General features: G+C 43.2%; 1 protein-coding gene and 1 long non-coding RNA gene across 2 annotated transcripts in view; one reads left to right on the plus strand and one right to left on the minus strand.

Annotated features, from left to right (window-relative positions):
• Window positions 1-7,857: 7,857 nt before the first annotated feature.
• SLC35B4 (solute carrier family 35 member B4) overlaps window positions 7,858-15,255 on the minus strand; it is a 52,017-nt gene continuing 44,619 nt past the window's right edge. The window contains exon 11 of the mRNA XM_081102443.1: window positions 7,858-8,010. The gene's annotated coding sequence lies outside the window, so the exon portion shown is untranslated. The remainder of the gene's footprint in view (window positions 8,011-15,255) is intronic.
• On the plus strand, window positions 12,417-14,772 carry LOC308527112. The gene is made up of 2 exons (XR_013996597.1): window positions 12,417-14,045; window positions 14,591-14,772. It is a non-coding gene; the product is annotated as an uncharacterized lncRNA (long non-coding RNA).

The following is a 15,255-nucleotide window of genomic DNA, read 5'->3' on the forward strand; positions in this document are numbered from 1 at the left end:
ATGGTAGCTCTATTGTCAATTTTTTTTTCCTGTCAATTATATGTGGAATCCCTTCACAATTCAGTTTGTGATCTAAGATTGATACCCACTACACTCACACTCTCCAGCGTGGGGGGAATGTGGTTTTGAGCACGGAAAACAAAGCTGAGCTTCGCAAAGACGTTAGGGAAAAAACCCAAATCATATCAGCACATATTTGATGCCCGTAGGCAGGAGGCCTTTTGTCTGTCAGCATGTGGCAGCATTGGCGAAACACCTTCTGTCATGTCACCTGCCTGCGTTTTCTGCTGCCCCTAAATGCCAGTCATGGTTACGTAGTCTACCAAGTATGCTCTCTCTACCTAATTAACAGCCTTCTGCAGTGGTTCAAGAGGAGGAGAAGGCTCTCTCAGGAGTTGATCTTAATTCTTCCCGTGTCTGCTGCAGGAAGACACGCGCTTCTGTGCCAAAGGCAAATGTGCCATGATGGGGAATTTGCATACAGTCTTTACGGGTAATTTACTGCCAAGCTTGGGTGCCTGTTATTGTAAACTGCTGCATACCATGTGATTACAAGATTAAGAAAGGAGCGAATTGCTCATCTTGTCAGTCCAACTGTTTTCTCCCATGATAACATGTGTTATTACACTTTCGGTGATGAAAGATTGTAATTGGCTGTTGACACTGATTGAAGGAAAGAGATGTGGGGTTTTTTGTTGCTGTTTTTATAAAAAAGAGAATTAATTAACTTGGGGAGGGAGGTAACACAATTCAAATCTGCAGCTCTCACAGCTGCAAAACAGGAGTGAATTGTCAGAGTGTTTTCATCTCTTTCTTCCCCACCTGTTTTTCTCCTTTTGATGACATCTCCTCCTAAGTTTAACACATTAAAATTGGCCTGCCAACGGAGAGTGGGGGCAGGGGGATCTGGGGAGTCTTCAAAAGAGAAAGGAAAAAAAAATGTAGCTTTCGGGGTTTATTTACACCAGAGACACGGCAAACATGTGCGTTTTCCTTGTACACGTCTGAGCGTTTGAGGAAGAAGCTGGGCCAGCCCTTTGTCTCTTAAATTGGTCTAAGCCGGTAACAAACACCTGAGAACTGGCTGCTTGTGGGGCGGCCAGGAAGAGGGACCTAGGTAAGTGGGCACAGCCTTCAGTATCCTGGAAGAGCAGTGCAAACCTGCTGTCCAAGACGTTGTAGGGGCCCTTTGCACCCACAGGAGAGAAACGGGTCTAAGAATTAGGAGGCAGACATGAGTCGATTCACACCATTACCCCTTAACAACCCATCTGCAGAATGTTTGTTTCTTGTTCAAATGCTGCGGGTCTAGAAATTTTAGATTCCAAGGGAGGAATGCTTTCAGCAAGGGATCAGCAGAGGTTCGGCTGAGGGGGCAGTTCTTATGCCACTGAAGCAACAGCAAAGAGGACTGCTGCTGCTGCTGGGGGCGTTGGACCCGGTGGTCCTGCCGCACTGCAGGGACCAGGCAGGCAGGGGGAGACGCTTCCGGGAGACGGTTTGGGTCATCCCACTGGGTAGATTCTTGACCAGCTGAGCAGCTGGCAGAGACAAAGCGAACAGAGTATGAGGAATGGGATGAGGAGGTGACAAATACCAACGATGGCCGCAGGGACAGTCGCTAAAATAAGGACTATTAACCAGCTGCATATTTTGCTCCTTGCATTGTTATGAATATATTGGTATGTTAACATTAGCAAATTCATTTGATTATCAGCAACAAATCCCACCACCCTTTTCCTTTTATATAAGATGTATGGTGGAGACTGTAAATTTTGGCTTCAGGCTACAGGATCTCAAAGGGGAATTGGAGGTGAAACAGAGATAAATACAGTGACTTAAGGGGAAAGAATGGTAGCATGTTCATTTGTAGGAGGAAACATCACATCATCGTAGGCGGAAGCATGCTGTTTTGCTCTGTAAACAGAAGTTCCACAGGACTCTTCTGAGGAATTAAAGAGAGTTTGATTCTGATGATTTGCAAATCTGAGAACGTAGCCTTCCGGATTAGCCGAATACCAGCTCTGAGGTGGGAAAAATAAGACAAAGGTTTTAAAAGTGAGAATTGCAAGAAGCTGATGGGTTGCTAGGGAAACAAGATCATAAACATACATCATGCATTTTTCCGATTGGAGAGGGCAAGTGACTTTCACAGGTTGGCTGACTCAGTCGCCAGCAAGTAGGGTTGTGAGATAAGAACAACGAGCAGTTTCAGTTGACTGGTGGTCAGCAGGTCGGGTCACAGTACCTGGCCAACCGCTGGCGTCCTAAGACATGGTCAGCAGGGGCGAGGGGTCACCAGGCAGGCCACACCTCCATGTCCCTTGGTGTCTGCAAAACAAACTCGTAAAACAAGTCTGTGGTGAAACAGAAATGCGGTCAGGTAGACCGATTCAGAGTTTAAGGCACAAAACAGAACAGGTCAGAGACCACATTGCAGAAGGGTCTACATATTCAGCCCCCAAATCAGGATATTAGAATCCTCAGCTCGAAGCGTTTGTCTGAAGGTTAAATATTGTTGTTGAGTTGTCCAAGGGGTTTGGGAGTCTCGGAGTCTGCACTGCCCAGAATCTTGGCCAGCAGTGCTCTGGGAGAGGTTCCTCGGGGGACAGGGGTCATGTGACGGGGAAGGCAGACACTGCAGTGGGAAGGCGCGTGGCCTTTTGTAAACGTGCCACCTTTTGGCAGCTTTCACCTGGTTTCCGTGATGACTTCCCCGGGGGGCTGCACCAGCCCCAATCTGCCTACCTCGTGAAAGACAAACCATTAGGCTACGTTACCACAGTTTGGGTTTTTATTACATGTCATTAAACTTAGTCCTGATAAAACGAGTATCCAAGGGATGACAGTTACGTTTTCATTTTCTGACAAAATTACATGCGCAGGCACATCTGCAGAGACAAATGTTTTCTAGAAGCAACGTTTGAGCAATACTGGACCAGTGGTTCTTGCTCGGAAGGGGATATCAGGCCATCCGTGGGTAATGGATAATGCAGTAAACACCATTTGTGCCGAAGATACTGAATCATTGGCAATGACAACTCTTGTAATGATATCTTTATATAATGGTTGTAGGCTTCTTATCAAAGTATAATTCAGGGATGGCATTTCTCTGGGTAGACGAGATAATATAATTTAAGTTTTCCGAGACAGAACGTGAAGAGACTAAAAGAACGGTTAACACGTACATTAAACATTCTGTAAAGTACAGCTACTTAAGCAAATCGTTGATAAAGGCTGTGCGATTTCATTACCTAGGTTTCCACGCTGCTACGTGATGCTGCTCATTGACCTGCAAGCTGTGTGCTGCGGACCCAGGAAGAGCGGGTACATTTGGGTGTGAACATTGAAGGTCCAGGATCGTTTGTTTCAGAGTCCTGGTTGGCTCCTTTCTGGGTTTTATTTTCTTCTTGCTTGTATTGAACTACAGATCATGAGCTCTTAGAGCAGCGGTTCTCAACCTGTGGGTCGCAACCCCTTTGGGGGTCAAACAACCCTTTCACAGGGGTCGCCTAAGACCATCGGAAAACACACATGTAATTACATATTGTTTTTGTGATTAGTCACTCTGCTTTAATTATGTTCAGTTTGTAACAATGAAATTGGGGGTCACCACAACATGAGGAACTGTATTAAAGGGTCGCGGCATTAGGAAGGTTGAGAACCACTGTCTTAGAGGAATGGTAGGGAATAGGATAGGAATTCAAAGACACATACATGTACCATAATGGTAAAAAGATCAAACAGACTCTAGACTGTTGACACTGGGCACGTGTCTGCACCAAGCAGGGAGGCAGGGCACAGGAAGATCCTACAACCTCTGACTGAGACTCTAGGGCGGCACAGTGCAGTGATTAGAGTGCGGGTTCTGGAATCAGCCTTCATGGGTTCAAATCCTAGTTCCAACACATGGGTAAGGAGGCAAGTTAGCTCTTCTGTGCCTCCGTTTTCTTACCTGTGAAATGGTAATTTTCTAACTTCAATGATTTCTCATAGGATTAAATAAATCAGCATATAAGCCAAGCAAAGTGCCTCATATATGGTAAATGTGCGTTTACTATTACTACTGTGTCACCCCATTTAATTGCTGGAATTAAAGCCCATTATTTAAACAAGGTTAAAGATTATGGGAAATCGATACAGATGAATGACCTGCATGAGAGGAATGTACTCATGCAGTAAACTTCAGTTGAAGCCATTATAGGAAATAGCAAAACTCCAGTAATTATCATCAGCTGTTTCCTTAGCTGCAGCTCGCATCTGTGCAGCAGCCAGTCACACACGGTAATGCCGCCAGATGCTACGTCCTTGAAGTGCTGGTTAAGAAACAATCAGACACGAATGTAACTTCACTGGAACGATGGGATGACTTTATTAATTTGCACATCACTGAAAAGCTTGGAGAATTAAATACTTGCATGGCCAGATGCGCTCTCTTTTCTGTTCAAGAGGACTTTCGACTTGGAGTGCCCACTCAGTTCACCCACCCGTGCTTGTTTCTGATCGTGGCTCCCATGCTGAATGAAGTCGGGGGCAGAGAAATCGATCTTTCCTGACAGCCGCCTACGTCAGTGGTTCTCAACCTTCCTAATGCCGCGACCCTTTAATACAGTTCCTCATGTTGTGGTGACCCCCAACCATAAAATTATTTTCGTTGCTACTTCATAACTGTCATTTTGCTACTGTTATGAATCGTAATGTAAAAATCTGATATGCAGGATGTATTTTCATTGTTACAAATTGAACATTATTAAAGCATAGTGATTAATCACAAAAACAATATGTAATTATATATGTGTTTTCCGATGGTCTTAGGTGACCCCTGTGAAAGGGTCGTTAGACCCCCACAGGGGTCGCGACCCACAGGTTGAGAACTGCTGGCCTACGTGCTTGAGCCCTGGCTAGAGAGGGACACCTCGGGGAGATGCTGCTGTGACCGCGGTTGTGCTGGCAGCTGGCAGTGCAGCCACCAGGTGCCGGGCAGCAACTGCTCCACTGGTGAGAGGATGCCGTTTGCTCAAGACCTGCACTAAACCACGGTTTCGTTTAGTCTCCCAAAGGGCTCTGTACTTTTCTTAGGCATGCGGTTCACAGCATCTCGAGTTCTCCACCCCCTCCTGCCTATGAAGACAGCGAGGGGCTCGAGCAGCCGGGACCTCCCAGCTGCAGTTAGGGTCTCGGGACAGTTGAATAGCAGGCTCCGTTCTGAGAAAGCTGTGCCGTGAGTTTTAAAGATTCATTTTGATGATGCTATATTCAGGGCAAAATCTCTCATTTGTTTTTTCCTGTTAGTGTCCGGACCTGTGGCCCACTGCATGATACGGTTCAAATAGACTGGGTGTGGTAAACGGCTTTGAAAGGAGCTTTCTTTAAAAGCAAGACTGGCGATACCACTGCAGTACTACAAAAGCCACTGCGTCTATTAAGGCAAAGAGGTTTTGAGAGATTGGCTGCAGAAACGCACTGCCCCAAACCTCCAAACCTCTGCAAATGTCTGAGGTGGACGCGGGCCTGCGCCTGCAAAGTGGTTTGTGATTGATCGGGCTGCTGGGCGCTGGGAGGACCGGTTGCTTGTCATCGTTTGCGGTGAAGTGCACTGGCACCGCCCGCACGGCCAAGCTCGGGAGCTCCCGAAGCTGCCCACGGGCACTTGACAGGTAATGGCGACTGGGAACACCTGCAGGAAACGGATCACTTTTATTAGCAAACAGTGATTGCACCATTCGCGATAAAACCCAGTTCGACGAGTTGTTTCAGAAGGAAGAAAATTGCTCTTTATCAGAAATCACGGTAAAAAGACTCGTTCGGTTTGTTTGGCAAGACATTTTATTCACGAAATCTCCCTCTCCTTCACTCTGCACAGATAGCTCCGCGGGCTGGAAGCTGATGTTTGATATTTACACAGCTCAAAATGTGAGTACTTGCTAATGTCTTTTCGCTGTTCTACCTACTGCTCTCCAGTTCCTAAAATGTAGTACAGAGTGAAGTGATCAGAGCTGGATAAATCAAACCCTCGCCGTCCCTCCCCACCCCCCACAGGTTTAGTCAGGAAATCCTACTTTCAAAACCATCCTCTTTTTGGGAAGAGGCTGTTCCCTGGAATGAAAGCAGCGGGCAGAGTAATGCCTTGTGATTGCAGCTGATGCACAGACGTTGGTACTGCACTGGGGAGTAGCCGTGGCTCCTCCGTAGTTCACAGGAGTCGTCTTTACATCTCCGATGACATAAATCAGTCAGTGCCCACAGAATTATTACAGCCTTTTTTTTCTTAAAAAGTATGCGTCTTATTTCTTCCAACCGTAGAGCAAGCTTCCCCCCACCTATGTCGCTACCTTGCAGCTTGCCTTACTTGATTAAAATGGGAGAAATGTGGTCGGACGCTTAGCGATTAAGTAGGTGAAGCTCAGGGAACGTGATACATGCACACAGTGCGCTCCGGGCAGCATCCGTACAAACCCACTCCCCCAGCTCTGGAGACAGCCTGCTTCCAAAACCCTTACGACTCTCTGATGCTGCCTGACAGGCATCTCCTTGCAGGGAGCATCCCATGATACAAGGTGCTAAATATGTAATGCCCTTCCCGCCCACCATCAGACAGAGGGCAAAAAGCCAGAGCTGATATCCCTGGTGCGTGCCCTCCTCTGGCCCCGCATTCCTTCTCTGGCTTGGATCTTAGGGGTGTTTCCTTCTAATTGCCTCCTTGCCAACTGCTGATGGAGAGTGAGAACATGTATCAGGGACCATGCGAAGATTTCTCAGAAACTTGAGGGAATAAGCTAGCTGAGCGAGTGTGCATTCATTCGTGTAGCACAAGTCAGACACCGCGGGAGCGGGCAGTGCTGAACTGAGAAGACAGGACCCTGATCCCCCTTGGCACGACTACCACACGGAAGCTGCTGGAAGGAGCACCCCCTGCAGAATCTCCCTCCCCAGTTTGGTACGTACTGAACACATCCCAATGCTTAGGGCTAGTTCTTTTACTTACAAATATTGTTTATACTGTTCTCAGGTGTCACACCAGTCAGTGATGATAATGGACTTTATCTCTTTTGACAGTTCTTTCAACCCAAGAACAAACCACCATCGGTAAGTCCCACGCACATTTTTCGGGATACAGCTGTAGAGACCAAAATGCTTTGCCTATCTAGTTAGGGCAGATTCACTCATACTTCTCTTGGCTCCCAGCCAAAGAGAAACCAACTCCAGGAAACAGAGTATCCTGATTTCGGACTCTGATGTGGTTCTTCTCGTGTATGTCTGTGTATCTGCTCCGGTCTTTGCCACCTGCTCTAGTGGGTCAGTGGGTCTCCTGAGGGGCGCCCCCAGCCCAGAGCTCATTCATGGGTTAGAATCATCCCTGAGCTAATGCATTCCCTCCCTCTCAGAGGCATTTGACACTGCTGCGTGAAGTCAGCTAGAGGCAGGGTAAAAAGAGGGAAATGAGAATCATTTTCCAAATGTAGACAGAGTGGTGTTAAAGATTCTCAACCCCCTCGGAGCTGTAACAGTATAGAAACATTTTTGCATTAACTCTCCATGTTCATACTCACCTACACATACAGTCATACACTCTGCCTAATATTCTCACCCTAAAGACACACACCCCTACTGCTGAAGCTTATAATAATGTGTAACAAATTACATGCTTCACCCATACAAATACTCTGTGGAAATTCACAAAACATCCAGAACCCCCAAATAATGGAGACATGAACTGATAAATTATTATAGGTGTTGTTCAGTAGAAAACCACACAAGTGAATGGAGGTGGGGGTGAGAAAGTATAAAACAACAAAAACCAGGGCAGAAAGTAAAAAACCCCAAAAAACACCAAACCCCCACTAATAACAACAACAAAACGGGCAGAAGAGATTTATTAGATTCTTTAAGAAAATGTCAGGTAATCTTTCCAGAAGGAGTGGTGTGTTGTGGTTGCCTCAGATGAACTCAGCTTTCATGATCTTTCCTCACTCGTAGCTCTGACCAAATTCAAGTTCTGTAGCATTTCAGCTTGGATAACAGGGCAGAAAGAAGGAAAGAAACTTTGGGTTGTGGCTAAATACTTTTGAACTTGACAGAAAGTTATCAAGTGCATTAACGGTTGTTTTAGTTGGATGAAAAAGAAAATAAAGGATCAAAGATTACTAATAAAAATGGAAAAGTTAGCATTTATAATGTGATGACAGAATTGTGGTAGAGGATATGTAGACATTACATTAATGTAATTCAGATATCCACTGTTTTCTCCTGTTACCTTATCTATAACCCTGGTCAAGTGGTTCAATGGGCACATAGGTACGTGTACACGTGTACACACACACACACACACACACACACACACTACATTTTCTAGCTGGTGTCATCTATTTGATCTTTGCTCTCAAAGACAAGAAAATATATCCTTTGATTTTAAAAACAGCTCTAAAGGAATCCTTATAGCATGCAAAAACTTTGGCCATTGGAGCAAAACATGAACTTAGTCCATCTGATAAAAACATAATTCAGATCCAGTTTTTCTTTTTAGTTTTGTATTTCTGTGCCTGGGACACATAGGCTAGCATATTCAAATGAAAGAAGAGTGCAGTCTATGGTGATCTGTATATTTATATCTGTCTATGTATTTATGTTGTAGATATAGTATATTTCTACAGGTAGATGGTATTGCCAAGACTGAACTATAATTTCAGAATTGGGTTGTAAAGGAACTCACTCAATTGGCTTAAAACAAATGAGCACTTATATGAAACAGAGAACAGACATGAACCCAGTCACTTCCTAATGCGTGTGAGCTAGCATCAGTCTTCAGTGAATGCAGTGGCTTAAGATTGTTGGTTTAATTAAAACAAGCATGTCTTTAGAGAGAATGGCTAATCGCTTTGAGGTCTCATGAAGCCTTCAAGAAGTAATTTAAAAGTGATTGTTAAAGACAAATGAGATAAGTAGGATACGTTTTTGGGGAAATTTTTTCAGTTTCCAATAAATCTGGGGTCACTTGTGACAAAGTCTGATCAGGATGTTACGGTGACAGAAAAAGATTTCACATGAAACTAAGAGATGCATGCTTGGGAGAAGAAGGTATGAGGAATGAAGATACATTTTGTGGAAGGAAAGATTAATTTTGTCCTGAACTAAAATGATTTTTCTTGAGTAAGAAAGGAAAAAGAACAAAAGCTGGAAGGTTTATGGAAGATGATAGAAAAGGAATCTTGAAATCGTATGTATGGGTCAGGTTGGCTAGGACTGAAATGGGTTTATTTAAGTGAACTTTCTTTGATTTCAAAAGTACCCTGATACCGAATTGAAATTTGGGGTTTTCTCTGTTAAAAAGGACAAGTTTTCTTGTACTGATGGTATGCTCTTGGTAAGAGATTACAAAGGCAAAGGAAGGATTTTGTGTTTGGTAAGATTATTTCCTATGTTCTGTATGATCTGCTCTTTGATTGCTTCAGTAACCCAGCCTTCTTAATATTGAATTAAATTTTGCTCCTAATGACTTAACTTTCTATAATTGCTTGTTAAGTCTTTAAATGGATGATTAAACGGATAACTAAAATAAGGAAATCTCTCTTTATGAAAGGGAGAAATGAAACTAATTAGGCCTGTGTGATATGCTAAAATCCTGATGTTTGGAAAGTAGATTTTAATCCAATTGTCCCTTCCCACGATAAAGGTGCTCCAGTGATGATTTGTATGCATTCCCATTGGGTAGAAGCATTCCCACCTTGAAGGGCTACAGTTGAAAAAATTATTAAAATACTTGCAGAAAGCATGTTTTCTTGTTGGAAAATCACCATGGAGCTCCACAGGGATCAGGGAACCCACTTTACAAGACAGAGTCTACACCAGGGGGACAAACTCTGGCCAACAATGCAGTGTATCATCCCCAGCCTTCTGGTTTTACAGCACAAACATGTGAGGTAGTCAAAACTCAGTTGGTGAAATTTGGTTGAATCTTTTAGTCTACCTTGGCCTAAAGCTCTTGACTTGGTGTTGCTTAACGTAAGATTTACTCCTTTTGGTAAATGTCCATTGTCCCCGTTTAAAATTGTTTTCGGAAGACCTGTGAGGCCAGATCAGGGAATGCATGAGCCTGCCTTAAGGCGACCTTCTAGCTTACAGCAAAGGACTTATAGACGCCCTTGAAATGAATTTCACAGCTCGTAGAGCAATCTTTCCACAGCACACTGCCAGGAGATGAAGACATTGAAAGTCAAGGCGCCCAACCTGGAGACAGGTCCATCAGAAGACCTCCCCACAAGGCCTCTCTCCAGCCTCGCTGGAGAGATCATGCCAGCTATGGCTAACTAATCCCTGCACTACAAAGTTAAAAGGTATTAACTCTGAATTCCTGTTTCTTATTTAAAAAGGCTTCCACACTTCCACCTCGCTCACCTAATTGAACATCCCAGCCTATAGGCGACCTCAAGTTAAAGTCATCCAGAGCAGACAACCACGCGGTCGCGACCCACAGGTTGAGAACCGCTGTTTTAGAGCGATTCCATGTATACAAAAATGTATATGCATCCTTTACACCTTAATGTAAGCCCTGTTAACAATATTGTATCAGATTCATGAGATTAGGGGGGAAATGGTGAAGAAATTGAAGTGTTCCCTTTCCATCTCAGAAAGGATGATGTATTGGAAGGGGAGGGATATTTAAAATGTCTTTCCCAGTGGAGTAACAATTAGGTGAAACCAAGATAACACTGAGATGTATGCTTGCAAATAGGGGATATTGGGTCTTTAAACTTATAAATTTGAGCTTCTTGCTTAATTGGTGTAATGTGCTACACATTAGTACAATGTTCATGAAGATTTTGTCCTATTAGGAACACTCTCCCTCCCCGGAGCACATGTCCTAAACGCTAAGGGACCCATGAGACTTGCAACCAGGGGAGGAATGGGCAGCGGCAGTTTGTCCTGGGCTAATCCCCTGAACCTGTCTCCAAGGCCCCCTTTTCTCTGACTTCTCAGTGAGCCAAAGCAGCCCAGCCTGGGCTCTCTCCTGTTGCTTCTTCGATCCTAATCCTTTCCTCTTTGTTTCACTGTCCCCAGCCTTAATAAATGTACTCTCAAAATTCTTTTTAATTTTTTTTATTTTATAATAAAAAAGGGAAGGAGGGAGAGGGAGAGATAGAAACATCAATGATGAGAATCATTGAGTGGCTGCCTCCTGCATGCCCCCTACTGGGGATCGAGGCTGCAACCTAGGCAAGTGCCCTGATAGGGCACCAAACCTCAAACTCCTGGTTCATGGGTCAACACTCAACCACTGTGCCACACCAGTTGGGCAAAAAAAGATTTTGTTCTATTAACCATTACAAGTAATTGCATGGTACACATTGCATGGAAATCTGAGTATGATTCTGGTACTACTGTGCATGTGAATGGTCCTTCTCAATTTCAACACTAGCTGGCCTTGGTACCACTCAGTTAGACATAATGTGAAATCTGACCAGAACCATTAATAGAATAGCCCACCTGGCCACTACAGCCATTCAAGCTCAAGAGACAACTTAAGATTCCTAAGCTTGAGTAGTCCATAACACCAGGATTGCTTGATTATTTGCTTGCCACCCAGGGAGAAGTTTTTTGTTTGTTTTGTTTTTTTGCTACAGCCAATATCACCAGCTGCACCTGGATAAATAACTCTTCCCATGTAGAATTAGAAACAACCAAACTTCAAAACGCCTTAAGCTTGCAAACTCTCTTTAAGGGGTGTTCCAGTTTTGCCTCAAGCACCACTCACTGGCTGGTTAGGATTTAAATTCTCTGATGTTTTTAGCTGACTCCCTACTGGGCTTGGAGATTTTATAAAGTCTGGGTTGAAAATTGTTTTATTCGTTATTATTCTAATTTGTTCAATATATTTCACTGTCAGGCTTTTGGTGTTCTGTATAATCAAATGTTTAAAGCTCCCTACAAAAACTCTAGCAATGATTGCATGAAGAATGAAAACAATCCGTTACGCCATTGCATCCCCTCCATATTGAATAGTAGTGGTGAAAATGGGCATCTCTGTCTTATTCCTGACCTTAGAGGGAAAATGTTCAGCTTTGCACCACTGAGTATGATGTTAGTTGTGGGCTTATATACAGTCCTTATGATGTTGTGGTAAGTTCTTCCATACCCACATTATTGAGAACTTTTATTGTAAAAGGATATTGAGTTTTTGTCACAAGCTTTTTCTGTATCTATTGAGATATGATTTTTACTCTTGGTTTTGTTGATGTGAATCACATTGTTTTGTGAATGTTGAATCACCTTTGCATCCATGGTATAGATACCATTTGGTCATGATGTTTAAGCCTTTTAATGTATTGGTTTTGATTTGCTAGTATTTTGTTGAGAATTTTTCCATGTTCATCAGGGATACTGGCCTGTAATACTTTGCTGTAGTATCTTTTTCTGGTTTTGGTATCAGAGTAATGCCGGCCTCAAAGAATATTTGGGAGCTTTCCCTCCTCTTCAACTTTTTGGGATAGTTGGAGAATACGTATTAATTTTTTTCACCTGTGAAGGAATCTGGTCCTGGGCTTTTGTTTATTCAGGGGTTTTTTATTTTTATTTTTTTATTACTAGTTCAATCTCATTACTAATAATAGGTTTCTTCAGTTTTTCTGTTTCTTCCTGGCTTAGTCTTGGAATGTTGTATACTTCTAGAAATTTGTCCATTTCTTGTAGATTGTCCAATTTCTTGACATAATTATTCATAATTTTTATTTTACGTACGGCAAGTCTACTATATACTGTAATGCAGATACAGAGCAACAAGTTCACAACTATTCATACAAGTATATGAAAGGCTACAACTTACACACACTTTACTTGATTGAAAGCTTTCTTATGATACATAGAATGTTTTACATCCTTGATCTTAACTTTGTCCACACTGACCTCAAGGAGTTGTATTTGGGTTTCTAGGCTGGAGTCTCTGCTCAATTGCTGCTGTTGCCGTTTGTTTTCTTTCAGGATCAAGGTGGATAGTTTCATATATCTTATTTTTATTTTCTTCTTCAGATCTTTAGTATTACCTTATTATACCTACAATGGAACCAGCATCCTAAAGCTACCAAAATAAACCCTCCAACTCCCAACACCATATAATCTCCTAATTCTACTAGTTAACAAAAAATGTCCAGGCCAGCCACAATAGATCCTTATGAACCATATAAGACTGAGTCCCAGGCACAAGGAATATTCTGAACATCTAAAATTCCTAGGAGCTTAAAGGGCTTCCCCTTCCGGGGCTTGCAGCTGGGTAGCATGGGGACAGCCGATGCCTCTAGTCCTGCCCTGCTAGTGCCTAGGGCTGCCTTCATAGTATTCTTTAATGACCCTTTGTATTTCTGTGGTATTTCTCTTTTATTTCATTTCTGATTCTATTTACTTAGACTCTCTTTTTCCTTGGTGTAAGTCTTGCTAGAGGTTTATCAATTTTATTTATCCTTTCAAAAAACCAGCTCTTAATTTTATTGGTCTTTTTTTATATTTCTTTTTTTTGTCTGTATTTTATTTCCACTCTGATTTTTTTTTTTTTTTTTTTTTTAGCAGCAGCAGCAGCAATCAAATGGCTTTATTCTCTGTGTGAGTGAAGATGGTCACACTTTCAGACTAAAGTCTCTCCCCCCTGGAGGTCAGAGGTTAGAGGTCAGAGGTCAAGTGCTGGGGTCCCACCCCAGCAGGTCCAGGGGTCCCCAAAGGTGTGGACAGAGTCGGCGAAAAAGGAATGACACAGAGACAGCGTTCAGTTGATCAGCAGCCTAGCCAGGATCTCTAGCCAGGATCTCCAGCCAAGTTCTGTTCAGGATCTCCAGCCAAGTTCTGGTTAGGATCTCCAGCCAGGTTCTGTGTCCATGTTCTCTTGCTAGGTTCTCCAGGTTCTCCAGCCAGGTTCAGTCACCAGGTTCTAGTCAGGTTCTCTTGCCATGTTCTAGCCAGGTTCTGTCTCTAGGTTCTTCAGCCATGTTCTCTCGCTAGGTTCTGTTTCTAGGTTCTATCTCCAGTTTCTGTCCAGGATCTTTTGCCATGTTCTCTCCAGCGAAGTTCTGTTATGCCCAGAGCTCGGGGTCCCCAATAATCCACCACCAGGGAGCCTCCTCCGATGCAAAAGCAACGAGTCTTTATTGATCAATTCTAGAATTGGCTCCCAGCCTCTATCCGGCACAGCGGTGAGGCGAGAGAGCGTGTCCCAGGAGAACAAAGGTTATATAGGGCTAGCTATTTGGGGTGGGCTTTAGGGGTGGCGTGAGTTACAGAGATTGGTCAGGGTTTTACAGCATAAGGGTCAGGAAGTGACCATCACATTCTGAAGGTTGGAGCCGTCCTCCACTATAGCCTTATTAGGACCTTAGCTACATTTCTGGAGCTTCATTGGTCCACTCAGGTGGGTGGTTGGGAAAGTTAGGACAATACCAGCATTCTTGTGGTCACTCTCGGGGGGGGGCGGGGGGGGGCGGCTTGGGCTGAGGGCCCAGCCTTGCAAGACAAGATAGAGGAGAGGGAGAAGAGTATGTCCCTGCTTCGTCCTTGAAGAGGGAGGCGGGTGCATTTCTGCTTAGTTCTTTCAAGTTCCGTTCTGTCCCTTCAGTTCTTCTGTCTCTAGGTTCTGTGTCTCCACTCTGATCTTTATTATTTTCCTCCTCTACTTACTTTGGACTTTATTCTTTTTCTAGTTCCTTTAGGTATAAAGTTAGATTATATTTGGGATTTTTTTTCCACTTCTTGAAGTAGGCCTGCATAGCTATGAACTTTCCTCTTATAATTGTTTTTGCTTCATTCCGTAAGTTTTGAAAAGTTGAGTTTTTATTCTCATTTGTCTCAAAGTAGTATTTTATTTCCTTTGATCCATGGGTTGTTTAGTAGCAATTGTTTGACCTCTATATTGTATTTTTCCCCGTTTTCTTCCTATAGTTGGTTTCTAGTTTCATGCTATTCTGATTGGAAAATATACGTGATAAAAATTCAGTGTTGAATTTATTTAGGTTTCTTTTGGGTCTATCTTGAAAAATGTTCCATGTGCATTTGAGGAAAATGTGTAATCCACACTGTTTGGATAAAATGTCCTAAAAATGCTTATTATATTAATCTATTCTAATGTGGCATTTAAGGCCATTATTTTCTTATTTTTGCCCGATCTATCCATTGAGGTAAGTGGGGCAGTAAAGTCCCCAACTATTATTGTATTAATTCCTGCCTTTATATACATTAATATTTGCTTTATAGACTTGGGTGCTCCTATGTTGGGTGTGTAAA

This window comes from Myotis nattereri, assembly GCF_964212035.1.
Source record: "Myotis nattereri genome assembly, chromosome: 11".
NCBI classification, from domain to species: Eukaryota; Metazoa; Chordata; class Mammalia; order Chiroptera; family Vespertilionidae; genus Myotis; species Myotis nattereri.